The sequence below is a fragment of the Oryctolagus cuniculus genome, chromosome 4 (assembly GCF_051225735.1).
Source record: "Oryctolagus cuniculus isolate XC-2025 breed Fujian yellow rabbit chromosome 4, ASM5122573v1, whole genome shotgun sequence".
Classification (NCBI taxonomy): domain Eukaryota; kingdom Metazoa; phylum Chordata; class Mammalia; order Lagomorpha; family Leporidae; genus Oryctolagus; species Oryctolagus cuniculus.
In genome coordinates, this window is record NC_142870.1 from 17965173 (window position 1) to 17992677 (window position 27505).

The following is a 27505-nucleotide window of genomic DNA, read 5'->3' on the forward strand; positions in this document are numbered from 1 at the left end:
AGTTTGTAAACACTCATTTCTTTTTTTCCCCATCTGGATTAAGTTTGATTTACATGAGGTTTTACTAATGTGCTCCTATACCAAAAAAAAAAAAAAATGCAATTGACTCAGCACATAGTATAGTTCTGTGTATCACATCAAATTTGTGATAAGTATTTCCCTAGATTTATTCCATATAAGTATTGCACTATTATCAGATATTTGTTATAAATTATATGCATTGGTAAATTCTCTGTTGAAGGTAGTATATCTCTACAAGTATTCCCTTCAGGACACCCTTTCCTTCCATCTCTCAGTCCCAGATCTGGGCACCACCAAAGTCTTTATAAACTCTAAATCAGTTCTTTACAATAATCGTATCCAACACAAGGTATAAGTAAAACAACACAAAAATGAGATTATGTTTCTAAACATTCCTTTAGACACTTGGTAGTGGTAATCTATGTTACTAAAATTCAACCTGCCTTTCTAGGAATGTCTGCTATACACAGTAAAGAAATTTCTTGTACAATGATTATGTCACTCTGGCTTTATGGCAAGTCAATGGAGATTTTACCTTGCTAGAGTTTTAAAATATGATTTTTTTTCTGGAAGCACTGAAATAAGAAAACTAAAGGTTTCAAAATCCAAATTTCTTAAACATGTAGGAATGACACTTAGAAATGTCAAAATATTGGCATCTCTACTTTTTATGTCAAGTGTCTGTATTCCAACAGATGAAGTTTAGCACTTGTGAAAGACTTGTGGGGATGCTTAAGTTTGCATCCATTATGCTGAATGATTTGGCTATCTGACAGATCCCTGGCTCCCAAAGCGTTATCCATTCAATGTTTCACTGTTAATAAGAGTTAATTTGGAACTTGTTTAACTGCAACTGATAATACAAGAATGTTCAGTATTCCTGAATCGTCACCTCTATTACCAATGGCAAAATGATGAGAAAGATAAAGATAGATTATTAAACATTTTTCTGGGTTCACACACTCTGTTAGCATGTGAAAAAGGAAATGAATATATTCTTTATCAGAACTAAGTTGATGAAGAATAGAAACTCCTTTGGTCAGGGAAGATGGGCAAAAGTTCCTTCCTATGGATTCTAGGAAGGAATTTTTGCCCATCTTCCCTGCCCAAATGACACAGAGGAAATTTGGAGCACATAAATATGTATGTAGACAGGAACCCTATTGCCATGTTCTAAAGCCAAAGTGAATACAATTGATGGTGCATACAGTCCAGTTCTCCTGTAATAAACTTGCATTTCCCATTAGATAATAGGCAGAAATGATTTTTTGTCAACATTGCGTCACTTTCTTTTTTTTTTTTTTCAGACTTCTTGGAAATAAAAGGTAGGAGGAATAGTTTTGAAACCAGAGAGCAACAGAGTTTGTATTGTGAGCTGAATTGTGGTCTCCAAAGGACCTATACTCTCAGAATAAAACTTTGCTTGGAATAAGAATTCTTGCAGGCGTAATTATGGTAAGCATCTCAAATTGGCATTATGGTGGGTAGTAATGAGCCTTAAATGTAATAATGAGTGCTCTTCAAAGAGAAAGAAGAGAAGACAGACACAGAGAAGATGGTCCTGTGAAGACAAAGGTAGAGAGATTAGAATTATGTTGACTTAAAGCAAGAAACTCCTGGAGAAGCCAGAAGCAGGGAGAAGAAAAGGATTATAATTCTCCTTATTATTTTTGGAAGAAAGATAGTCCTCTGACACTTTGATTTCATACTTTCAGTCTCTGAAACTGTGAGAGAAGAAATGTATCTGGTTTTAAACCACCTGGTTGTTGTAATTTGTTATGGTAGCTCTAGAAAACTACAACATTAAAGAGTGGGCTTAGTGTTAAGATGGTCCAAACTTCTCATCAGAGCACTCAGGTTAAAGGAACGGAGAAAGAATGATCTTCAGTGAATCCACTCACTCACTCTCTCACCCAGAGGTGAGGGGAACCACCAGCTGTGAATAGGGTGGAAGAGACTAGTTCACCAAAGATGCTAATCACACACCCATGTCTCTGCCCAGGAGAGTTAGTTGTAAGCGAAATGTTGCATCACTTGGGTGTGCATTAAACTAGGATTGGCCCCAAGGAATCTATCTTATAATCATAGTTACATCTAAAATTTACTGAAAAGTGGAGTTAAAATATCAGAGTGTTTTGGTGTAAAAATTTGAAACCCATGCACTGTTTTTGTCATAACACCTATTTTCCATGAATATTTTGAAGACCCTACTATCTTCTGTAAGTAGCATGTAAGATTAACTTAAAATATGGGTGACTGTAGTATTGCACACAGACATAAAATTCCTTAAATACAGAATGGGTAGTAAGAATGTCACTAAAGCCAGCCCTAGTGAGAACATAATTTGAGAACCTTGCACTATGTATGTGAACCCAGATTGAAAACCGTGCAAGAGTCCACCATACTCTGCCAAGCTAACCTGTCAAATGTTATAGAATTAAGTTGATATATGAGATGTAAAAAGAGGAAATTCACTATGGCAAGGCTTAAATAACATGCAAAACATTCATTGGGAGTTTGCTAAACTCTTCAAATGCAAGCTGACTAAAATCATAAATACAATCAGCCCCATCAGCTAAAAAATACTCAATAAGAAGTAGTTTGTTGTAACTCCTAATGAAAGGAGATGGAATTACAACTAACAGATATTTGATATTAGGGTGAAAGCTCCCTTAAGCTGCTTAAAACAGTTACCACTCACCAAAGGGAGAGGCCAGTAGCTGCTCTAGGATTCAAATGAAGGGTGTGGAGCAGAAGACTATTTTGGGCCCCAGCTTCTGGTTTCCTATGCCTCTGCTAGAATAAACAGCTACCTAGATGCCTTGCCCCTTGCTATCAAGGAGATACTAGCAGTTGAATTAAATGGTGGTCTTATTCATTCTCTCATATGTGAAATTGCATGATAGAAGATTTTGTATATTTTCTATATGAAAAGGTTTTGATCTTGTAATTAATTTCCAAGATGATATACCTACTGTGTTAGATGATAATGAAACAACACCACACTGTGAATTAACACAGGAAGAATTGTAACACCAAGCATGGAGGTCCAGTTTGATGAGATGTGGTTGATTACCTTGTGCACATTGCCATGGAAAATTTATTAAAATTAGAAGAGAAAAAAATCAACTAAATATTTGGTCTTATAACATTGATACGATGTGATATCTTTCTGAGAATAGTATTGAAGGGACTTTCATTTTCTACTACAAGTATCTAGAATGTTTAAAGATTGGAAATGAAGGGATTGAGTTACATGCCCAAGTTAGCACTAAAAGCCTGTCATTAAAATAAAGTTCAGCATCTATCCCAATTCCTGATGATATTCCTGGCAGTAAATTTATGTCTCAAGGTCAGAAAACTCACTTGGAATCCTCATGACTAAGCTAATTTCACTGACTTGGTTAAAAAGATGCTTTCCAATATTCTACAGCAGTCTTCATTAAAGACTATGGTTTAATTCTTCTCCTAATGCAAATCATACAGTCCACAATTTCTTGGTATCCAAAGAAGTCTAGTGGGCAGGCATGAACAAAATTTGGCCACAAATACTATCAATCACCATTTTCTCTAAAGCTTTAATAAAAAAAATTAAAAAATACCCTGTGGCTACAAAGCCATTTGCAATGGACAGAACCCTCATATCAACCTTGGCCATGAATTTGATTTACTCAAAAAAGGAAAAAAGACAACAGCCATCTTACTAAAAGCCACTGCCTGTGGTATGAACTTTAATCAGCACAAGAGCCATTATGCAGGATCAGGATGTTTGAGTATAGACAGCAAAAAGAAGAAAAATAAAGAAATTGTGGTCAAAGAGATCTAAAGCTAAAACCTACAAATATTAATGTCAAAGTTAATGCTCCTTAGCTGCAATAACTTCTTTATTCTTTGAGAGTTAGAACTTTTCTTGCATACTAAAAAGATTCCTATAGTGAGTAATTAATAATAATGGTAATGATAATTGGATTACATTCTCATCTATTATGGATATTTAGAGATTGTACCAGTGGATGGGATTTCTCTCTCCGTCTCTCAAAATGATAATAATAATAATATGAAACGTTTAAATAAAACCTCTATATCTCTGGTCATGTTGCTAAGAGAAGCCTGGACACACACAAGCCTCCATTAAATTATTAAGTGCAAAAGGTGCAAACGATGTAAGGCAACAAGGTTAATTTTATTCGGCAGGAAAGGTCAGCGTCTTTTGACAACACTCAGGGAACTGACACTCCCTGCTGCTGGCCTTAGCAGTATTGCATCAATTGCATGAAGTCATATTAGAGTAACATTTCCTTGATATAACACAGACTTAACATAATGGATTTGCTCTACAGTGAATAGTGTTAGAAATAATTTTAATTATAATATAATTACTCTTCAATTCCATGTAATTACTAACTACAGCAAATATTTTTTAGATGAGGACAGCATCAAAAGAGTATGGGTTTGGAAGTTCATCACTTTTTTTTTTTTTAACCAGTAATCTTTAGTGTTAGGAAAAAAGGTACAGACTGGTGCCTCCTCACATGGGGCAACAAAAATGTTAGGAAAAAAGGCACAGAACAGAGAGCAGACAAATCTACAGCCAGAATGAATTTATTCAGAGAAAATAAATTCGTAGAGGTGGGTGACCAACTGCCAGCATACGTATTGATGGAACACAGGGCAGAAAGCCCTGACCTCGACCTCAGGGGCTGAGCCTTTTTATATTTTAGAAGGGCTCGGATGGGGATGGGGCTATGGAGCAGCAGGCAGAGATGAATTCCTGGAACAGGTCTTCCAGGTGGCCAAGAGCCAACTCTGGAACCTGAAAAGAATGCGGGTGGGGTGTGAAGACAATAGAGTGTGAGACCCAACTGAGATTCAAGGGCAAGGAACAAATCCCAACGTCTCTCTTTTGGGAAATGAGGGAGAATGGCTAAGGCTTATGTCTTCATTCCATCAATTAGTGCTATCATTTTCTTTCTTTGATTTTTAAAATTTATTTCATAGATAGAATTAAAAAGCTTGTTCTTATCCACTAGTTCACGCCTCAAATCAAAAGTACTCAACCTGCTGTAATGACAGGAAAATTTTATTCACTCAGGAAAGATCAAATTTTAAAAATGAATGAAAACAAGACTAAGTATCATCTAAAAGGCAGTTTCTTTTTTTTTTTTCTCAGAGTGTGGGCAAATTTTATAAGAAATAAAAAGTTAGGTTTACTGAAATTGAAATTTTGATAAAGAAAAATCCCATGTTACCTTAGAAAGAGCTAATGACACCATCTAGATTAGTATGAGATAAAGATAATTTTACATTCGATTTCCCCCTAAATCAGGGAGTAGTGACTACCTTAGTGTTTTCTGTGATATGTAATTAATGTTACTGATCTCAGTCCAGTGACTTCCTGAAATCTGACTTTACTACAAAGCTTCCTTGTTCCCAGCTTCTGAAAAGCAGCAGGATTTAAAATTAATACCATGATGTCATTTTCTCTTCCGTGGCAATCGTGCCCATGTTCTCTCATTTTCTAAATTTATCTGCCAACACCTTGATTAAATTCCATGCTTCTCTTTTCATATCGCTTTTATGTTGTGAAGATTAGAGTGAGTTTGTAACAAGGGTTTATAGAATTATTGGTCAAATTATTAACCGTATTTTTAATGAGAGGACCAAAGATAGGGTACTAATAGTGGAAGTATGTATTAAGAAAATTCCCTTCCTGATAATTTAAGTTTTTGGCCCTCATTTTCTGTCATGTAATTTCCTCAACTACACTCCCATTTCCTAAGAAAATCATCTTCACTTTGTGAGACACTTTTTAAATTGTTGAGGTCTTCACATTGCCACTTTTAAATTTTTACTTCAAATCTTACTGCAAACTGCACAGGCTATTGAATAAAGGGGTGGGTGCTATGGTACAGCTTGTTAAGGGGCCACTTGAAATTCCCGCACCCTATATAGGAATGCTGGTTCAAGTACTGGCTACTCTACTCTTACGATTTAGTTTCCTTCTGATGTACTTCAGAGGCAGCTGCTCATGGCCTAAGAGCTTGTGTTTCTGCTCCCCACATAGGATACCTAAAATGAGTTCTTGGCTCTTGGCTTTGTCCTGACCTAGCCCTAGATGTTGCAAGCCTTTGGATCCAGCAGGGGGAAGATTCTCATTCTCTCTCTCTCTCTCTCTCTCTCTCTCTTTGTAATTCTGCATTTCAAATAAATACCTAAATCTTAAAAAATGGCTTGAAATAGTTTAAAAAAATATGCTCTATACTTCAGACTTGCAGTTTTAAAACTTAGACAGCAGATACTTGAATTTGCTGTCTGAAATGTAGATGTCCAGGTTGGTTAAAAAGTCTAGAAACTGATTTAACAGATGCTAAACATGACGTGAGAATCTGCATTTTAGAAACATTTAAGACAGATCTCAAATTCAGTCAGATGTAGCTGATTTCACTACTTTGGGAATGACTTTTGGGGAATTTACAAATTGTGATAAAAATGAAATATGTGTTTCAAGTACTGCAAAGAGGAAAATAGGAATGTGACAAGAGATTGGTTATTCTATCAATATCCCACTAGTTTTTTTTGTCTCTCTGTTCAGCTTGAATGCTCTGTGCATCTGTTTATGACTTTCACAGAACCTACCGACACTACCGTCATTTTCCATAGTGCCTACCTTGCAGGACCCTATTCATAAGCCCTCCTCTAGTATTCCCAAGCAGGATGATTTGGTTACATACTCTCCTTTATGCTGTTTAACTGTAATCAATGAAATATTTCCTTATTTGTTTCTTTTTATTTATTTGGAAGTCAGAGTTACAGAGAGAGAGGAGAGACAGAGAGAGAGAGAGAAGTCTTCCATTCAATGATTCATTTCCCAGACGGCTGCAACTGCCGGAGCTGCACTTATATGAAGCCAGGAGCCAGGAGCTTCCTCCAGGTCTTCCACGTGGATACAGGGGCCCAAGGTCTTGGGCCATCTTCTACTGCTTTCCCAGGCCATAGCAGAGAGCTGGATCAGAAGAGGAGCAGCCAGGACTCGAACCAGTGCCCGTATGAGATGCCAGCACTTCAGGCCAGGGCATTAACCCACTGTGCCACAGCGCCGGCCCCGTCCTTATTTGTTTTTAATTTGTTCTTCATTATTGCAATGGACTGAAACTGTGCGTTCCTCCAAAATCCACGTTTAAATCCTAACCCAAATGTGTTAAGAAGCGGAAACTTTGGGAGGTCACTGGGTCATGAGGGTGAAACCAACAATGAGTGGGATGAGGATCTTCATAAAAGGGACATTAGGGAATCCTCTTGCTCCTTTTACTTCCGTCTAAGTGTTCAATAAGAAGAGGACATCGGTTTAGCTCGGAGAGTGTCCTCAAAAGAACCCAAACATGCAGCCATCCTTTCTGGAACTTGCAGCTTTTTGAAATGTGAGAACTAAATTTCTCTTGATTATAAGCCACACAGTTAAGGAATCCCAAGATAAAACAACTGTATTTCAAGAAAAAAGAAGCATACCTACCTGCACACACAAAAGCAAGTGACTTACAAATAATAGCCCTGATAAAACTTTTACTTTAGTACTATCCATAAAAATGAGAAATCTATGGAGCCAAGATAGGTTAATCTTAAAATTAAGGGGAATGAATACAGAGCAAAATGCAAGTTTGCTTTGCCAAAGCCTAAGATTTTTTTCTTTTTAAGCAAATTGGAAACCTCAAAGATTTACAAATCATTAGTTTCTTATCCTAGCAAAATTTTTCAAACTACTTATTTTTAAACTTGTAAAGTCAGTGATTTATTTTATTTCCATGCAATTGGGATAGTAAGTAGAGACTGACTAAAAGATAGGAGTAAGAATAAAAACATCATTGAATAATTTTTACTGATTTCTAGTTGTTCTAAACATTTATATTTGATTGTCTCCCACTCAGAATAATAATAAGTTATTGTTGAATCTTAAAATGAGAATTCACATGTAAGATGCTGAGTACAAACATTTCACCTATCGTTCCATTAAACACACAGAGAGGGGCAGGTGTTTGGCACAACAGCTAAGGCACTGCTTGTAATGCTCACACCCCATGAGAGTTCCGGGCTTTGAGTCCAGGCTCCATTCCCAATTTTGCCCCCCTGAAAATGAGCACTCTGGGGAACAACAGGTGACTGCCCAAGTTGTTGAGTCCCTGCTACCCACAAGGGAGAACTGGATTGAGTTCCTGGCTACTGTCTGGACAGGCCCAGCCCTGGATGTTGTGGGTGTTTGGAGAATGGACCAGAGGAAGGGAGTTACTGGCTTTCATTCCTTCTCTGTCTCTCTCTCTCTCTCTCTCTGTCTCCACCTATATTCTTTCCAAATAAATAAATGAATAAATGAGATATTAATAAATCACTGAGGAAAAAAAGAAAACACAAATAGAGAAGATAAACATCTACAGAGAAACAAGTATAGCCCCAAACCATAAACTGTGAAGCAAATCTGCAAACATTGAGATCTCGACTAAAACAAGGAGGGGCAAGAGTCCCATTTACACTGTAGACCACTCCTATCAGAATGGCTAATCTCCCATTATCCTGGGAGACATCCCTCAAACATATTTTTCTATTCATAAGATTTTCTATACATAAGATTCTATTGAGTGATATGACCATGGTAAATAGGAAAGTTTCTGGAGTGCTAACCACAAAAAAGAAGGACTTAGAAGATTCTTGAAATTTCTAAGATATTCTATTGATCATCTACTTTTTATAGCTATATCATATATTTTTGTACACAACAGACCTCACAGAGGTGAAAAATACATAAGATGTAGAGAAAAAATGTTACCTTGCAGGTGATAGAGTGGAGATCCTTGAGCCTCAGGAATCTAAATCAGAGACAAAAACTAAAAATGCATATAAATGGAATCCCAGAAAATCAGAATGAACAAAAAGCATTTGTTGAGGTAGTGGTGAAATATTTTTTTTTAAATTTAGTGAACTATAAGTTATGATATAAAAGAAGTTCAGCAGATTTCAGATAGACTAAATATAACAACCAACATGAATAAACCTACTGATGAGGAAAAAAAAACATGAAGGCAACCAACGAAAATGAGACATATTATTGACAACAGAACTAATATAATGACATATTTCTTATCAAATATATGCAGATCAAAAGACAATGGATCAATATTTTAGTACCCAAACAAAAAGATCAATCTAGAATGTATTTAAATAAAACATTTAAAAAATCAAATGAAAAAAATTCGAACATGAAAGCAACTACAGCTATTTTCAACAAAAGAAAACTGAAATAGCTCATGTTCAGCATTTCATTTTCTGTGAATTCAATTTTGTTAAATATCTCTTAGGTATTTTTAATGTTAGGTTATTTTTGTAATGTCACATCCTCTTTGGAAATTGTAGTCATTTTAAACAATTATTTCCACATTTATATTGATGAGTATGCTGCAGAGTTTCTCATATGGTGATGACGGAGTCAGGAGGGAGACAAATTCTTAGTACAGGCAGATAGAGAGGGACATGGGGTCCTGAGAAAAAATAACACAATCACCAGAATCATCTAAGGTCGCATCAGCAAGGTGGGCCTGTTTGAGCACTCTATCAATTTCTCTATAGAAAACGATTACTCAGGGCTCTGACCTCTGAGTGGATCTGATTTCTGAGAAGCTAAGGAGGAATACTTCAGTTTCACCTCATTAATACTAATGAGGTGAAATTAATACTAATTCTGACCCATGCTTCCTGAATGACTGTACTTTTATCAATCCGGGATTATCCAATTGCCTGCTCACCTCATAGGTTTTCACCTTGTTAACATATATAGCCACCAATCAGAGAAAGTTTCCCATTTAAAAACATACAAAAATCCCTGGAAACAACCTCTTTTTCAGCCACCCCATCTGGAACCCCTCCTGGACTTGCCAAGAACTTTCTCCTTCATTTTTTTTTTTCACTTAATAAACTTCCTTCTAGTTTCTCACATGTCATTGTCGATGGGCCTCATCTTTCATAGTTAGGAGACAAAGAAACTGGTTGAGAACAAGAGCTGTAACATGAAAGAACTGTAACATTTCAAAAAATTCAGTGGAAAGAAAATTCTTCAAGAGTGACATTGGTAACTTTCCCAGAGTTTGCTGTATCTTCTATGATTCCATCAACATTCACTTTGAATTACATGTTCAAAGCTATCATTTTTCATTTGTTCATGCACGTCTTTCTTGTTGATTGATTCCTTCTATCAAATATCCATTTTTGTAAAATGACACACAGATGTATCATTCTAAGACAAAGAGGAAACACAACTGCTTGCCTTGCTGTTTCCTCATGATTTGAAAACCAGATACATAATGATTGACAACTGGTAGAAATTGAGAGAAGTAGCACGTCTGGTCCTTTATTTTGATGCATGTGTTATTTATATAATTGTTATGGATTGAGAAGCTAACAGACAAGTTTGTACTTCAAGCATTTACCACAAATTACTGTAATAGCTGAAATTTGAACTGTTGTACTGGGAGATAGGGGTTATTGAACTAAATAAACTATGATGACTGAAATATACACATTTCGGTATCAAACAAAAAACTAAGACATAGAACTAAGACTAATAGCAGAGATAAAATGGGCCTTAAATAAAATTCTAAATTTTTACTCTCAAGAAGACTTGAAAAGGGTATAAAATAGTAGTTGTCAAACTAAGTCTATTGATTGATAATTACATTAAATTTCAATAAAATATTCTTACTGAAAGGCAGAAGTTGTAATATTGTATTTCAAATCAAGATGTATACCACTTATAATACCATTTACAATAAATTTTATTTAATAAAAAATTTTATAAAAACAAAACAAAAATCCTACAATGAACAAATTAACTTCAGAACAGAAAGTTGGTGAAGGAGTGATATTTCAGAAAGATCAGAGAGAATTAATAAAGAATACATAAAATTATAAATGTGTGTAGACAATAAATAGATTCAAAATACATAACAAACTATTACAATGGAAAAGTAGATAGAAAAATCACAATTACACATACATATTTTAACAGTCCTTTCTCAGTCATTTGATAAAATTAACAAAATCTGTAAAGAGTAGAGCAGACCTGAGCATACAATTGGCCAATTAGATGTAACTGAACTTTCAGACTGCTGTAATGGAAGGGATAGAAGAGAAGGAGAAGTCAATCGTGACTTTGGTGTTCAGAAGCCATGAAAATAAAATAATGATGATGAATGAGTGCCTGTGTGTATTGTGTGTGTGTGTGTGTGTGTGTGTGTGTGTGTGGTATAGAATAGTCATCTAAGGACCGGCACAGTGGTGCAGCAGGTTAAAGCCCTGGCCTGAAGTGCCAACATCCCATATGGGCACCATTTCTAGTCCTGGCTGCTCCTCTTCCAATCCAGCTCTCTGCTATTGCCTGGGAAAGCAGCAGAAGCTGGCCCACGTCCCTGGGTCTTGGGAGACCTGGAAGAAGCTCCTGGCTCCTGGCTTTTGATCAGCACAGCTCCAGCCATTGCGGCCATCTGGGGAATGAACCAGCAGATGGAAGATCCCTCTCTCTGTCTCAACCTCCCTCTGTAACTCTGAATTTCAAATAAATAAAATAAATCTTAAAAAACGAGTGGTCAGCTCAAGTACAAAAATTTTTTGAGTTCAAACTGACATTCCAGCATGCAAGAAGACAGGAGAAGATGCTTGATAGGAAGCAATGAGACCAAATCCTAATGGAAAGGTCACAGAAGAAAACTATATTTGACAGTTACTTGAGGAATTTCACAATGTGGAAAATTCTAATAGAAGAGCAGAAGATTGAGAGCTAGAAAGAGTGCAACTTGTGATAAAATTATAGGATTATGTGACAAAATTATAGGATCATGTGATAAAAATAGGATTTCAGGTTCCAACAGACATGGATTTGAAACCTTATCATGACACTGCTCATGTGTAATTTTAATGGAAACATAACAATTGATGAGTGGATGTTCCTTTAAAATAAATAAAGGATATAACGTATTGCACATACACAAAAATATTAAAATATTAAACATCTGCCACCCACTGGAAGCGTAATCTTCCCTGGCCTTCATGTACCAATTAGTATCAATCCCCTTCTGAGCACAATGTTCTTCCCTCATTGCTAAACATTTTTGAGCTCTTAACAGATTCTGGATATTAATTCCCTATCTGCTGCAAAGTTCGCAGATATTTTCTCCCATTATGTTTGCTACTTCTTTGTTGAGTGCTCCTTTGGCAGTGCAGAAGCTTCTTAGCTTGATGCAATCCCATTTGTCTATTTTTCTTTTGATTGCTTGTGCTTCTGGGGTCTTTTCCAAGAAGTGTTTGCCTATTCCAATGTCTTACAGGGTTTTCCCCAATATTCTTCTTTAGTAATTTGATGGGATCAGGTCATAGATTTAGATCCTTGATTCATTTTGACTTGATTTTGTTATAAGGTGTAGGTAGGGGTCTTGTTTCATACTTCTGCATGTGGAAATCAAATTTTCCAAGCACCATTTGTTTAAATGGTAAGCAGTTTTATTTCAACAGCCACTTAGCATTGTGTTCTTGAGCAACTTGTTTGAGAATTTTATATAAAAAGATTTATCTAGCACACTCAGCATAATACACATGAGGCTACTTCAAAAAATTCCTGGAAAACAGTGGATATTTGCAAGAGTAATTAAGATGACACTTGAGAAGCCATACTCATATTGGAGTTACTGGATTTGGAAGGCACTGTACTCCCCACTTAACACCAACACCTCCCAGGAGTTCCTGGATTTGAAACCCTGCTATGCTCCAGATGGCTCCCAGCTTTCTTCTAATATTTATTGTGGGAGGCAGAAGATGATGGCTCAAGTAGCTGCATCTCTAACACCCACGTAGGAGACCAGAAGTTAATTTCTGTTTTTTGCCTTCAGTTTAGCCTAGTCCTGGCCATTGAAGGCATTTAAAGAGCGAATAAGTGGATTGAATATCAATGTTTTTCTTTCTTACCTTTCTGTGTCTCTGTGCCTTTCAAACAAATTAAATGAATAAATAAATATTTTAATACCAGAACGACAGCATTAAAGACATTATTTTTATGCTAGAAATTTTGAAATTTATAAATTGCTCTTTCAATAATAGACATTTCTAGGAAGTTTGTGGAAATCCCTCATATACATGTCTTTTAAAAAACATTTATTTATTTCAAAGTCATAGAGAGAGACACACAGAGACACAGAGAGAGAGACAGAGACACAATTTTCCATCTGCTAGTTCACTTCCCAGATGGCCTCAAAGCCACGGCTGGACCAGCCTGATGCCAGGAGCCAGGAGCTTTATCTGATTCTCCCACATGGGTGGCAATGGCCCAAACACTTGAACCATCTTCCACTTCTTTTCCAGGCCATTAGCAGGGAGCTGGGTCAGAAATGGAGCAACCGAAACAGAAACCACCACTCATATGTGATGCTGGCATCACAGGCTTTAACTGCTACTCCACAATGCAGGCTCCACGCATACAAAGCTCCATTGCTATCGTGTAATGGGGATAGCACAATGGTTTGTTCATTAATGTTAGCTATAACAGTTTTGCTAATGATAATTGTAGTGAATACATAAATATAGAAAACTGAAAGAAGGAACACAGGTAGGTGGAGAACAAAGACAGAAACATCTGAGATCAGAAATAGAGTTTTAAGAAGGAAAATGAGTTTTAATTCAAAACAGTTTATGAGAAAAATTGATGGGACAAATCAGAAACTGGAAATGTTTTTATCTAAAAGACTGATTTCAACATACTGGTTTCAATATAGACCGTGCTAGAAGACTGCTCTCCTTCCACCCCCAAATTAGGCGTGTCGTGGAGCTCCTGCTTCTACTCCCAGCTGGATCTGCTTACTTTTCTGATCCTACTGAGCAGAGGTGTGGATGCGTTGACTAAACGATTATTCATCCTGGCAATGTTTCCCTTAGATATACATAAGTATTAGTTACCAAGCAAGACTGCGAACACCCTTCCCTGTCCTTGCAACTTCAAAATCGACCTTTTTATACAAAAAGAAGTTCGTGCTTAAAATGAGTTGCAATACACACACACAAAAAAAGAATGTACATACACCTAAAATGCTTATATTGATGTGAAAACAAGGAATCAAATTAAATAGATTAGAATCTTTTGATTCTCTATATATGTTTTATGTTAAGATTCCTACAACTTCCCTGCTCATTTTAACATAATTTATAAACTTTGCTATGTACACTGACAAAGCAAAATTTATTCTCATAGAAATATAGAAAGGATATGTGTGTCAAAATTACTTCAATTGATTATAATGGATCCAATAAGTTGGTAAAACATATTTTGAGGAACTAGGTTCTTATAGGCATTTTGTGGAAAGAATGTTACATAGAGATTTATATGGGGGGCACGAATTTAATAATATATAATCTTCAGGAAAATATTGTCTTGTGGCTAGAAATTTCTTAATATACAGTTTACAGTGGTCATGGATCAAATAATTTCAAACTCAAGTGCAGGTAGGTGTATTCTCTAGAAAGTTCAATAATGCTGTTAAGCACTGCCCCTGCCTGACATTGAGCTTGTGTTCCTGATCTTCCATTTTCTATCATTCTCCACCGGTGGTCACAGTGCTATTTTTATTTGTCCTCCTTCAATGATCATTTGTGCTTTATTTTCAAATTGTAAATATTTATCTTATATGTATTTGAATACTCAGTCCACTTCAAGTTAGATTTTCTTTCAAGTTACAACACTTAACTTTGTAATACAATAATAGATACTACAAGTGGACTTGAGTACGTACTTCAGGTTTGATTTGTTCATTTCTTTTAATTTTAATGCAGTGAATTAAGAAAATTTTATTATTTCAAAAATAATAAACAGTTACTAATTTTCAGAAAAATTTGTAAATTTTTTGTTAATTAATTTGCTAGAGAAATAAAAATAACCCTGGATGACAAGTTTATAAATGTCATTTCCTGCTAAGATATAAAATTCCATAAAATCTCATTAAATAGAAGCTATCTGTTAAATTCAATGGAAAATTTTAAAAAATCAAAATTTCCATATCATTCTTCCCAATATTGAATGTATTTAGTGCACAATCGTATGTCATATTTCTTAAACAATTAAAGAACACTTAGCAGAGTCTCTGTAGGCAGGTCTTCCATCAGGGACTGTTACAAGCTTCCTAAGCTATTTTAATTCATAGCTAGGGCTGTGCAGGGCTGTGTACCACTGTCATGTTCACCATACTCCTTTACACTCTTTGCTGATGGGAGTAAATGATTGACTTTCAGTAGCTTCGGCTTTCCCTAGCCAGCAACACAACTCTAAACATTCTTCATATGTGTGACACCTAGATCCTGTCTCTGGATGAAAAGCACGGGGACATTTGTCCATACTCACTTAGGGAGATAGAAAGAGAATCTCATAATTCAAATAAGATTTCCAGGGTGTCTAACTGCATAATGTATTTCTCAATTTGTAGTTTATATTTTACTGGCTTAAATATAAAATATGTCAATATGAGGCCGGCGCCGCGGCTCACTAGGCTAATTTTCCACCTTGCGGCGCCGGCACACCAGGTTCTAGTCCCGGTCGGGGCGCCGCATTCTGTCCCGGTTGCCCCTCTTCCAGGCCAGCTCTCTGCTGTGGCCAGGGAGTGCAGTGAAGGATGGCCCAAGTGCTTGGGCCCTGCACCCCATGGGAGACCAGGATAAGTACCTTGCTCCTGCCATCGAATCAGCGCGGTGTGCCGGCCGCAGTGTGCTGGCCGCAGCTGCCATTGGAAGGTGAACCAACGGTAAAGGAAGACCTTTCTCTCTGTCTCTCTCTCTGTCCACTCTGCCTGTCAAAAAAAAAAAAAAAATTGTCAATATGAAGATGAATTAGATGCTTAGAATTTCCATGAAGTGACTTTCTTGCTTTCCAAAATGGTAAATGAGATGAGTGAGGTATAGAAAAATAATAAAGAGAAAGTAAAATGTTAAAAAATTGAAAATGAGATGCTAACACGAAAATGAAGTGCTATTTAGCATCTGATATTTGTCACTGCTACCATGACTAAGGAAAAAAAAATCAGGAAATGCCCTATTTAAAACTACATTTACATTACTGGAAGAGGGAAATTTTTCCCAAAAAGATCACAGGCAGAGAATTACCAAAGAAAAACCAAGACTATTTGAATCCATTTTTTTCTCTTATTCCCCCTCTTCCTCCTTTCATTTTTTTTTAATTTTTTTGCTTTGATCTTAAAGATATACCACATTACAAAATGTTAAATATGCAGATAATTACAATTAAAGTTGAATTAACAAGTTAAACTTCGCTTGACAAAATAATTATTTTCAATTCTTAATAAAGAACAGGTTGTCTACTTATTGTAACACATATCCTGAAGTGGGCACACATCGATTGCACAAAAGCCAAGATTCTGCCTGTGCTGGCTTCGAAGTTTATGGTAAAGCATTTCTGAGCCAAGGACATTTACAGGAGCAGGGCCAAGAGAGTATGAACGTGCCAGTATAGAGTAATCTTTAAAAGATGGATACTCCATCATTGGAGTTACTGAAAGTACAATTCATGTCACGTCAGCTTAACTGGAGACATCTGTAACCTAGATACAAATGTGTCTATGTCTCTTAATTTGTAGGGAGGAATATTGAATCATATTGAGTCGTGCTCATTCACTTAGTTTTGATAAAGGCTCTCTAAAAGCTTTTTTTAAGGCAGTTTTTTATGAAACCAAGCTTCTATGGGCTGCTGTTGGTCATTTTACCAATATTAACATATAGATAGATTACAATATTAACATATAGATGGAAAGGAAGAGGACGGCACAAAAAGAATATATTAATCCTTCTTGGATGCCTGTCAGTTCTCAGATGTTCTTTGCCTTTGCCTCAATGGTAATCTGAAAGTCTCTGCAATACCTCAGGGCTCTGTGTGTTCATTACCTGTCAATTCTACTCACTATGACCTTCCTTTGAATTGCATTGCAATATTTAAGTTCTCAGTAAATGCTTGTTGATTTTCGATTAACACTCCAAGTACTTTATCAGAAAAGAAATGGTAAATTATATGTCAATGGTAGAATTTTAAAAATCAAAGGATCACTATCACACACAAAAAAATAATATGGAAATAAAGCAAAATGCATTAGTAGCAACCAGTTTAAGGCTGGGCATTTAAGTCTCAGAGATGCATCAGTGGGAAGATCCTCACTGTTCAAGATATTCAAAGACACTTCAAAAAGCTTGTGAGGAATGAAATTAAAAGATGAGTTTTTATTTTGGGATCAGCATTGTAAGATAGCAGGTAAAGGTGCCACCAGTGACACCAGCTTCCCTTATGAGCACTGGTTCTAGACACAGCTTCTCCACTTCCAATACAGCTCCCTGCATATGCACCTGTAAAAGCAGCTAAAGATGGCCAAAGTGCTTGAGCTCCTGCTCCTGCATGGGAGACCTGGAAGAAACTGTGGGTCCCTGGCTTCAGCCTGGCTCAGCTCCTGTCGTGGTGGCCATTTTGGGGAGTGAACCAGCAGATGGAAGATCTCTGTTTCTCTTCTTTTCTCTTTGTTACCCTGCCTTTCATATGTGTTACATGATATATGTGTTGTATGTTATATATATATGTGTGTGTGTGTGTGTGTGTGTTATATGTTAAATATAAGTTTATGTTGGTGCACAAAACTGAAATCAGAGCAGTGTGGTTAAGACAGAAATAGGGGAGGGCATTTTAGTGAATAATACACTGCTTATTCTTAGGGAATAATACACTGTTTGGGATACCTGCATTCCATAATATAGTGCTTGGGTTCAAGTCCAGTTCTCTACTCACAATTCCAGGTTCCTGTTAATATGCACCTTGGGAGACAGCATGTGATGGCTCAGGACTTGGGTTCTTGTCAACCACATGGAAGACCTGCCTTTAGTTCTTACCTCCAAGCTGCAGCCTGACCCAACCCTGGTGAGTGAATCAGTGGATGAGATATCTCTCTCTCTCTCTAATAAATAAAATCTACATTAACAAAATTGAAATCTTGGGGCTGGTGCTGTGGTATAGTAAGTTAAGCCTACAACTGAGGTGCTGGCATCCCATATGGCCATTTGTTCGAGTACCAGCTACTCCTTTTCCTATCTAGCTCTCTGCTTATGGGCTGGGAAGGCAGTGGAAGATGGCCCAACTGCTTGTTCCCCTGAACTCACATGGGATACCCAAAAGAAGCTCCTGACTCCTGGATTTGTATTGGCCCAACTCCAGCCATTGTGGCCATTTGGGGAGTGAACAAGCAGATGGAAGATTTCTGTCTCTCTGTCTCTCCTTCTCTCTGTCTGTAACTCAACCTCTCAAATAAATAAATAAATATTTTTTTAAAATAGAAGATTGGTTGGTTGTAGATGATGGATTAATTTCTAGGATTTCTATTCTGTTCCATTGATCTGTGTCTTTTTATATGAAATTACCAAGCCGTTTTGATGATAATTCCTGTAATATGCCTTGCAATCTGGTAGTGGGATGCCTCTGGTTTTGCTTTTGTTTTAAGATTGCTTTAGCTATTCAGGGTCTCTTGTGTTTCCATACATATTTTAGCATTATCTTTTCTAGATAGGAGGAGAATGTCCTTGCTGTTTTTATTGATAGCACCTTGAATCTATAAATGCTTTGTATGGACCTTTTGATGATATTAATTTTTCCAGTCCACACCATGGAAAAAATCTCTTTTTCTGCATCTTCTTATATTACTTCCTGTAAAGTTTTACTTTTCATTGTAGGGATTGTTCAGATCCTTGGCTAAATTTATTCCAAGTTGTTTACACCTTTTGCTAGCTATTGTGAAACTGATCTTACAAGTTCTTTCACAGCCATATCATTTTATGTGTGTATGTAAAGGCTATTGATTTTTGAGTGCTGATTTTATAGCCTGCAAGTTTATAGCCTGCAAGTTTACCACTCAACAGTCTCTTAGTGAAGTCTTTTGGTTCCTCTATATATAGGATCATAGCATCTGCAAACCAAGATAATTTGACTTCCTCCTTTCCAATTGGTATCCTTTTGATTTCTTTTTCTTATGTAACGGCCCTGTCTAAAACTTCCAGGATTATTTTAATAACAATGGTGAAAGTGAGCATCCTTATCTGGTTCTGGATCTTAGTGGAAATGCTTTCAACTTTTCCCCATTCAATATGATACTGGCTGTGGCTTTGTCATAGATTGCCTTGATAGTTCTGAAGAATGTTCCTTCTAAATCCAATATGGTTTTTATCTTAGAGTGACATTGTTCTTTATCAAATGCTCTCTCTCTGCATCTATTGAGATAATCATTTGGTTTTTATTCTTTAATTTGTTAATGTGATGTATCTCATTTATTGATTTGTGTATGTTGAACCAGTCCTGTGTCCTTGGGATAAATCATACTAATCTTTCTGATGTGCTGTTGGATTCAATTAGCTAGTATTTTGCTGAAGATTTCTTGATTCTTTGTTTATTAGGAATATAGTTATCTTTCTTTGCTGTCTTTTTTCTGGTTTTGGAATTAATGTAATGCTGACATCATACAAGGAGTTTGGGAGAATTCCATATCCTTCAATTGCTTTGAATAGTTTGAGAAGAACTGGAAATAGTTCTTCTTTTAAAGTTTGTTAGAATTCAGCAGTGAAGCCATCCAGCTTTAGACTTTTCTTTGTTGGCAGGATCTTTTTTGCTGATTCAATCTCTATGTTGGTTATTCGCCTATGTAGGTTTTCTGTGTCTTCATGACTCAGTTTTGGTATTGGTAGATTGCATGTGTCCAGAAATTTGTTTATTTTGTCTAGATTTTCCAATTTGTTTGCATATAGTTGTTTGTAGTAATTCCTGATGATTCTTTTTATTTTTGTGGTATCCATTGTAACATCTCCTTTTTTATTTCTGATTTTATTAATTTGGCTCTTTTATTTCTGCTTCTTTTTTTGTTTATTTGTTTAGTTGGATCAATTTCATACCAATTTTGTTTATTTTTCAAAAAAATCTTCATTTCACTTATCTTTTGTTATATCTTTTTAGTTTCAATTTCGTCTATTCTTCATTTTTAATTATTTCTTTCCCCCTACTAATTTTGTGTTAGTTCTTATTTTTTTCTACGTTCTTGAGATACACTGTTCACTGGCTATTGATTGAAAAATTAAGTAAGATACCACTTTAAAGGGCAAGCATTTAACCTAGCAGTTGAGACAGTGGTTGTTACACCTACATTCTACATAGAAACACATGTGCTAGGTACCTGGTTCTGGATCCTGACTCCAGCTTCCTGCTAATGCAGACCCTGGGAGACAGCAGCGATAGCTCAGATAACTTGATTCCTGTACCCTATGTGGCAGACCTGGATTGATAATCCAGCTCCTTGTTCCACCTCCAGCTGAGGCCTTGCTGTTGTAAGCATTTGTATAATGAAATAGCAAATGGCAACTCTCTATGTCTGTCTCTCTTTCTCTTTCTCTTTATCTCTATGTCTGCCTCTGAAATCACTTTTTTAAGCCCTACTTTTATTTTTATAACTCCAAATTATGATGTGTGGGCCAATTGTTTGGGAAGTTAATATTTAGTGTTAGATGACTGAAAATTCTGCTGTATATTTAGCTATTAACAGTTAAGTACAGGTTTCTACATTAAATTTAGTTAGTTGGACTGAGGAATGACCTCAGATTTAGGGGAAAAAAGCAAACAGTTCCAACTGTTTTTTCAAATGATGGCTCTGAGGTCCAGGATGACTTACCAGAACAAAACATGAATTTTTACTTCAATTGCATTTACCAGTTTCTTAGCCAAAAATAAGCTAAAACCACAATTAGGTTGATTTTTTTAAAAAAAATTATTTTCGAGTTTACCAGAAAGACAATTTGAAATAACTTTTTTTTTTTTACTTTTTTCAATATCAAGTTTTAATTTGATTTCTACCATGTAGTTTTGAAAACTAAAACTATATATACATCAATACAAAGTAGTTACCAGTCTCAATTTCTTTAGCAGGATCTGTTCAACTTCCTTGTAGAAAAGCATAAATTGATTGTTGTTAGAGTTATATTGAAAGATGTGGAGACATTTCTTTAGAAAATATGATATTGATATCAAACTATAAAACTAACTTTAATTTTAAGCTCACTTAGGAAAATTATATTTTGTGACAGTATTTAAAAGAGTAAACTGGTTTATTTTCTCAACTAGTCCCCATTTCTCTCTCTTATACATATAATTGCCAAAACCACTGATGGCAGAAACAACAGCTCAACTGTTCTTCTGCCTCCCTTGGGGTCTGGGGACACAGAAATAAATCATTACTTGCTACCCAGTAGGCAAAGTTGGAATCAGAAAGTTGCCTTATTTTCTTTTCAAGAACTGCACCCACCACTAGGGCAACAGGAAGTGCTCCCAGTTAACCCTAACTTCTGGTTTAACCTCTAACATAAATACACAGGTGTTGACATTATAAATAACCTCCTACTAGAAAACACATAAAAAATAGTGTTCTAAAATGATGTGTTTGGAGTGAAAAGTGCAGGGAAAATTAAAAGACATCGTAAAATTTTATATCATTGTGAGTTAAAAGAATAGCAAAGACTATTAAAGAGATAAACCCAGAACACAATCTATTTCTCCCAGAATATTGGTGACAAAAATAGTTTTTTAAAAGTCTGATTTTGGTCTGAGCTGTGGTAAGACAAATTATCTTGGTAATAATTTCTCCCCAAAATGTCTCCTTTTTCTTTTTTTTTTTAAACTTTTACTTAATGAATGTAAATTTCCAAAGTACAGCTTATGGATTACAATGGCTTCCCCCCCATACCGTCCCTCCCACCCACAACCCTCCCCCCTCCCACTCCCTCTCCCCTTCCATTCACATCAAGATTCATTTTTGATTATCTTAATATACAGAAGATCAGCTTAGTATACATTAAGTATGGATTTCAACAGTTTGCTCCCACGCAGAAACATAAAGTGAAAAATAATAGATGATTTTTTAAATGATGATGAAATCAGATCAGACCTATTGTCATGTTTAATCCCAGTGAGAGTCAAGTTGGGAATTGATAATTTCTTTTTTTTTTTTTTTTTTTTTTTTTTTTACAGAGGATCAGTTTAGTATGCATTAAGTAAGGATTTCAACAGTTTGCACCCCCATAGAAACACAAAGTGAAATATATTGTTTGAGTACTCGTTATAGCATTAAATTTCAATGCACAGCACATTAAGGACAGAGATCCTACATGAGGAGTAAGTGCACAGTGACTCCTGTTGTTGACTTTACCAATTGACACTCCTGTCTATGGCATCAGTAATCTCCCTATGCTCCAGTCATGAGTTTCCAAGGCTATGGAAGCCCTCTGAGTTCTCCGACTCTTATCTTGTTTAGACAAGGTCATAGTCAAAGTGGAGGTTCTCTCCTCCCTTCAGAGAAAGGTACCTCCTTCATTGAAGACCTGTTCTTTCCACTGGGATCTCACTCACAGAGATCTTTTGCCAGAGTGTCTTGGCTTTCCATGCCTGAAATACTCTCATGGGCTTTTCAGCCAGATCCGAATGCCTTTAGGGCTGATTCTGAGACCAGAGTGCTATTTAGGACATCTGCCATTCTATGAGTCTGCTGAGTATCTCGCTTCCCATGTTGGATCACTCTCTCCTTTATTTACTCCATCGGTTAGCGTTAGCAGGTACTAGACTTGTCTATGTGCTCCCTTTGACTCCCAGTCCCTCCACCATGACCAACTGTGAACTGAAATTGATCACCTGGAACAGTGAGATGGCATTGGTACATGCCACCTCGATGGGATTGAATTGGAATCCCCTGGTGTGCTTCCAACTCCACCACTTGGGGCAAGTCAGCCTGAGCATGTCCCAAATTATACATCTCTTCCCTCTCCCATTCCCACTCCCATGTTCAACAGGGATCACATTTCAGTTAATTTTCAACACTTAAGAATCCTTTTTCATTTTTCAAAGGAGGTGCTTAGTTCTATGATCAATAACTATAGATTGGATTTACTTAAATGATCTTATGATGGTTTTTGATTTTTTAATCTTCTTTCCAAATCTTTCTTTCTGACTTAATCTCAGGATTCTTATTGAATTTTTCACTTCTTACATATGGAGAAGTTTGCTCTAGGTAACCAATTATATTTTATACATAGTTCATTCACATGTCTATGTGGTGTTCACCCTATAGGAACATCAATTTAATGATAGAATGACAGACATTTTATATGCTAAAAGAAGATTCAAATGACAATATTTTGAGTTAGAGCCCACTGAAATAAAGGATTGTTAACATGGAGGACTTGAAAATCAAGTTAATTGAGCATTTATTGTAGGGGCGCCATATATAAAGCAATGATTTCCAGACATCTTGTCTTCCCAATCCACAGGCAAGTCTTCGCTTTCCTGGGGACACTGGAGAAACTATAGAGGCTGAATTCACGTTTATGCTGTGAATCTCTATAATGCCTAGAAATTCTCTAATCCTAACCACAGCACAGGGAGCATTAATGCTGCTCTGGTCCAATAAAACCACTGATGTATAAAATTCATTAAACAGTAGGCTATCTGCAGATAAATTTTTCCACACATAAATAAATTCTGTTTCTGTAACCCTAATAAATGTAAGTGCAGACAGAATTATCTAATTGAGAAAAATTCTGTGTGGATTATAGTTATGGTAGTATGGATGTCATGGTTTCTTTGTTCATATATATATATATAAGAAAATAGTGTTTAGTGTAATAGGAATGGAAGCAAGTATAACTACTACTGTAAGCTACTATCTTCCTACATTATAGCATGCTTCTTTCAGTATATACATCAGTTATAATTTAAAATTTACCCAGACTATATTATTTCATTAATAGAAGGACTTCAGTGATTTTTTTGATATACAAAAAGAGTATTGTGTTAAGAAAATGAAATATCAAACAATTCATATGTCTCTTCTCTCAAATCACAAAACCAATTGATTCAGGAGCTAAGCGAGAGCCAATCTCAGTTTATTACTACCCTAAATTCTTCTCATTAAATGACGGGTTTTGGGAGATGAGAATTTGGATGTAATTATTTATACCTGCAATTTTTGAAACTGAAAAAAAAACTTTCAAAATTTTATCTCTTTATTAATGATCAAATATGTCACACTTCCCCTATTCTCAAAAAATAGCATGTGCGTTTCCCTGGAGTATTATTACCTTTTATTTATTTTGTTTGAAATTTGATAGAATTACACAGAGAGAGAGAGGGAGAGACACAGAGAGTGATCATTCATTCACTGATTCACTCCCCAAATTGTGGCAACAGCTGGGAATAAGCCAGGTTGAAGCTAGGAACCAAGAGCTTCTTCTGGGTTGCTCAGATGAGTGTAGAAGCCCAAACACTTGAGCCATCCTCCATTGCTTTCCCAGGCACATTAGCACGGAGCTGGATAGGGAGCTACTCTTCTGGAATGCCAATGCTGCAGATGGTGGCTTAATATGCTCCACTTAACAACACCAGCCCCCAGTATCTTCTTTCTTTGTTATAGTTGCTGTTGCTTATTATTATCAGTTTTCGTGACATAGAATCTATAGTTATTTACTAAAGTAAATGATCAATATCTTATTCACCAATTATTTCTTTTGATGTCAGAATCAGTGTTAAGTCTACATTTATGTGCCAATTCTAATGTGAAGATACAAGTCTTTGTTAAATATTTAGATTCAGACACACAAAGGAAATTGAATTAATTTAGTGAGACAGATTCATGCCATTACTTCTGATTGGATAAGGGTGAGAGAGGATGACATCTGTAACACATCTGGGAGGAGACATTTATAAAGAAAATCGGTGGTTCCATACAAGTCACCATGAAACCAGAACAGAAGATGTCCTCAGATACCTTAGGCCATATTCCCTTGGCCTGCCAGTATCACTAAAGCACTCATTGTTCCAAGGTTCCACCCCCACTAAGTGTTATAGCAACTGTCTAGGCTTCCTTGCCTCAAATCTTTTTCTGACCCTCAGAACAGCTGCTTGGTCTGCAATCAGGCATAACTCAAAAGTGTTAGGGAACAAAAGAACTGGAAGCAAAACACATTCGATGTAGGACCCAAAGTCAAGAGATAAAAGTTTACTCTGCCGGTGCCGTGGCTCACTAGGTTAATCCTCCACCTGCAGCACTGGCATCCCATATGCGCGCTGGTTCTAGTCCTGGTTGCTCCTCTTCCAGTCAAGCTCTCTGCTGTGGCCTGGAATAGCAGTGGAGGATGGCCCAAGTGTTTGGCCCCCCTCACCCGCATGGGAGACCAGGAAGAAACTCCTGGCTCCTGGCTTTGGATCAGAGCAGCTCCGGCCATTGCAACCACTGGGAGAGTGAACCAACAGAAGGAAGACCTTTCTCTCTGTCTTTCTCTCTTACTGTCTGTAACTTTACCTGTCAAGTAAATAAATAAATAAATCTATGAAAAAAGTTTACTCTTCCATGATTCAGTGGCATCATTCTGAGATATGTTCTATGGACTTCCTCAAAGTGTTGGTAGAAGGACAGATCTTCTGCCAACAATGTAATCAACTCAGTACCTTACCTCTATTGGCTTTTCTCCCTTCTCCATCTCACTCTCTATTCCTTCATGTCTGCTTCAAAGAAAACCTCAATAAGATACCTGTGCCAAGTTCCTTATGCAGGTTCTGCAGAACCCATGGTAAGACTGTGTGTAGGCCAGCACTGTGGCATGATAGACTAAGCCTCTGCCATGCAGAACCCGCATCCCATATGGGAAATGGTTCCTGTCTTGCTGCTCCATTTCCATTCCAGTTCTCTTCCAATGTGCCTGGGAAAGCAGTGGAAGATGGCCCCACTCGTGTGAGAGACCTGGAAGATGCTTCTGGCTCCAGGCTTCAGATCAGCCCATCTCTGGCTGTTGCAGTCACTTCAGGAGTGAACCAGTAGATGCAGGAACTCTCTCTCTGTTTTTCCCTCTCTGTTACTTTGCTTCTCAAATAAATAATTCTAAAAAAAAGTTGTATAGCCTTATATGATGTCATACCAGTATGCCCATACATTTTAATCCCTAATAACTATCTGTTTGATCATTGGAAGCTCAGTGCTACCAAACCATTAATATATTTGTGACTTTGGTAGATATCTTTCATGACAATTGACATAACTCATATTTTCTGAGAACTAGAATTTAGTCCTCACAACATTATTTCCACATGTCTTATAATTGCCAGTTAGGTAAAATTTCTTGTTAGAGCTTGTACTACCACAGATTAAGTCTTAGAACTTAGCTGTCATTTTATGAAATATTTTATAAATTAGAGGATTAATTCAGCTATATTTTATTTTGTATCTATAAGATTAGCTGTCATTAGGAGGATAATGGCAGTATCTAAGATTAAATGCACTGAGCTCTACTATGAATAAACATTAAGAATCCTTATCTATTGTCTAAAACATTGCACTGAACAATAGCAGCTATGCTTCTCTTGCAAAAGTTTTGTTAGTAAATAAAATATATAATACAGTCTGAATTCAAACACCAAAGCATATGCTATTGCTAATAATCCATATAAACCTGTTTTTAATATTGACTTCCTTAATAAATAAATTTACTTTCCTTTCCATAACAGCAGACATCCTGCGTTCTTATGTGCAAACCATTACTACATTAATGCTAAAAAGTCAAAAGCGTTGACAACTTCAATAACTGTTGGAGAAAAAACAATGTGTAATACACAAAGCTTAAAGGAAGAATTTTGGATCTCTCATTGATGAATACCTCAATAGAGGAAGTTCACATTTGGTTCACTTCTAAATTCCAAAGTCTTCCTCCCTAAAATAATATATAATTAACTGAAAAAAGTGGCTTTGAATTATAAGAATGTTTATGCTTTCCTTAGATTAAAAATTAGAGATTTGATTTGGATATGGAAAATACTGTATGATTTATTTGTTTAGCAGAAATAATGTCACATGCAAGTAATTATTATGAACACTTCTTCCATCAAAATGTAGTATTCAAATGATATTGGGTTTCTAAGTAAATATACATAGATTGCACAGATCTGCCATAAATTTCATATATTCCATTTTAGATAAAATGAAGATTTATAAGGATTAAGTTATTTTAATTTCTTTTTCTTTAACTTTTATTTAGTAAATATAAATATCCAAAGTATAGTTTATGGATTACAATGGCTCCCCCCCCCATATCTTCCCTCCCACTCGCACCCCTCCCATCTCCTGCTCCCTCTTCCCATTCCATACACATCAAGATTCATTTTAAATTATCTTTATATACAGAAGATCGATTTAGTATATATTAAGTAAAGATTTCAACAGTTTGCACCCACACAGAAACACAAAGTGTAAAATACCATTTCAGTACTTGTTATAGCATTAATTCACATTGGACAACACATTAAGGACAGAGATCCCACATGAGGAGTAAGTACACAGTGACTCCTGTTGTTGAC

General features: G+C 36.3%; 1 long non-coding RNA gene across 1 annotated transcript; it reads left to right on the forward strand.

Moving 5' to 3' along the window:
• The first annotated feature begins 1328 nt into the window (after positions 1-1328).
• On the forward strand, positions 1329-26046 carry LOC149126924 (uncharacterized). Its single transcript, XR_016232070.1, has 3 exons — positions 1329-1476; positions 17881-18001; positions 25842-26046. It is a non-coding gene; the product is annotated as an uncharacterized LOC149126924 (long non-coding RNA).
• The last annotated feature ends 1459 nt before the right edge of the window (positions 26047-27505 follow it).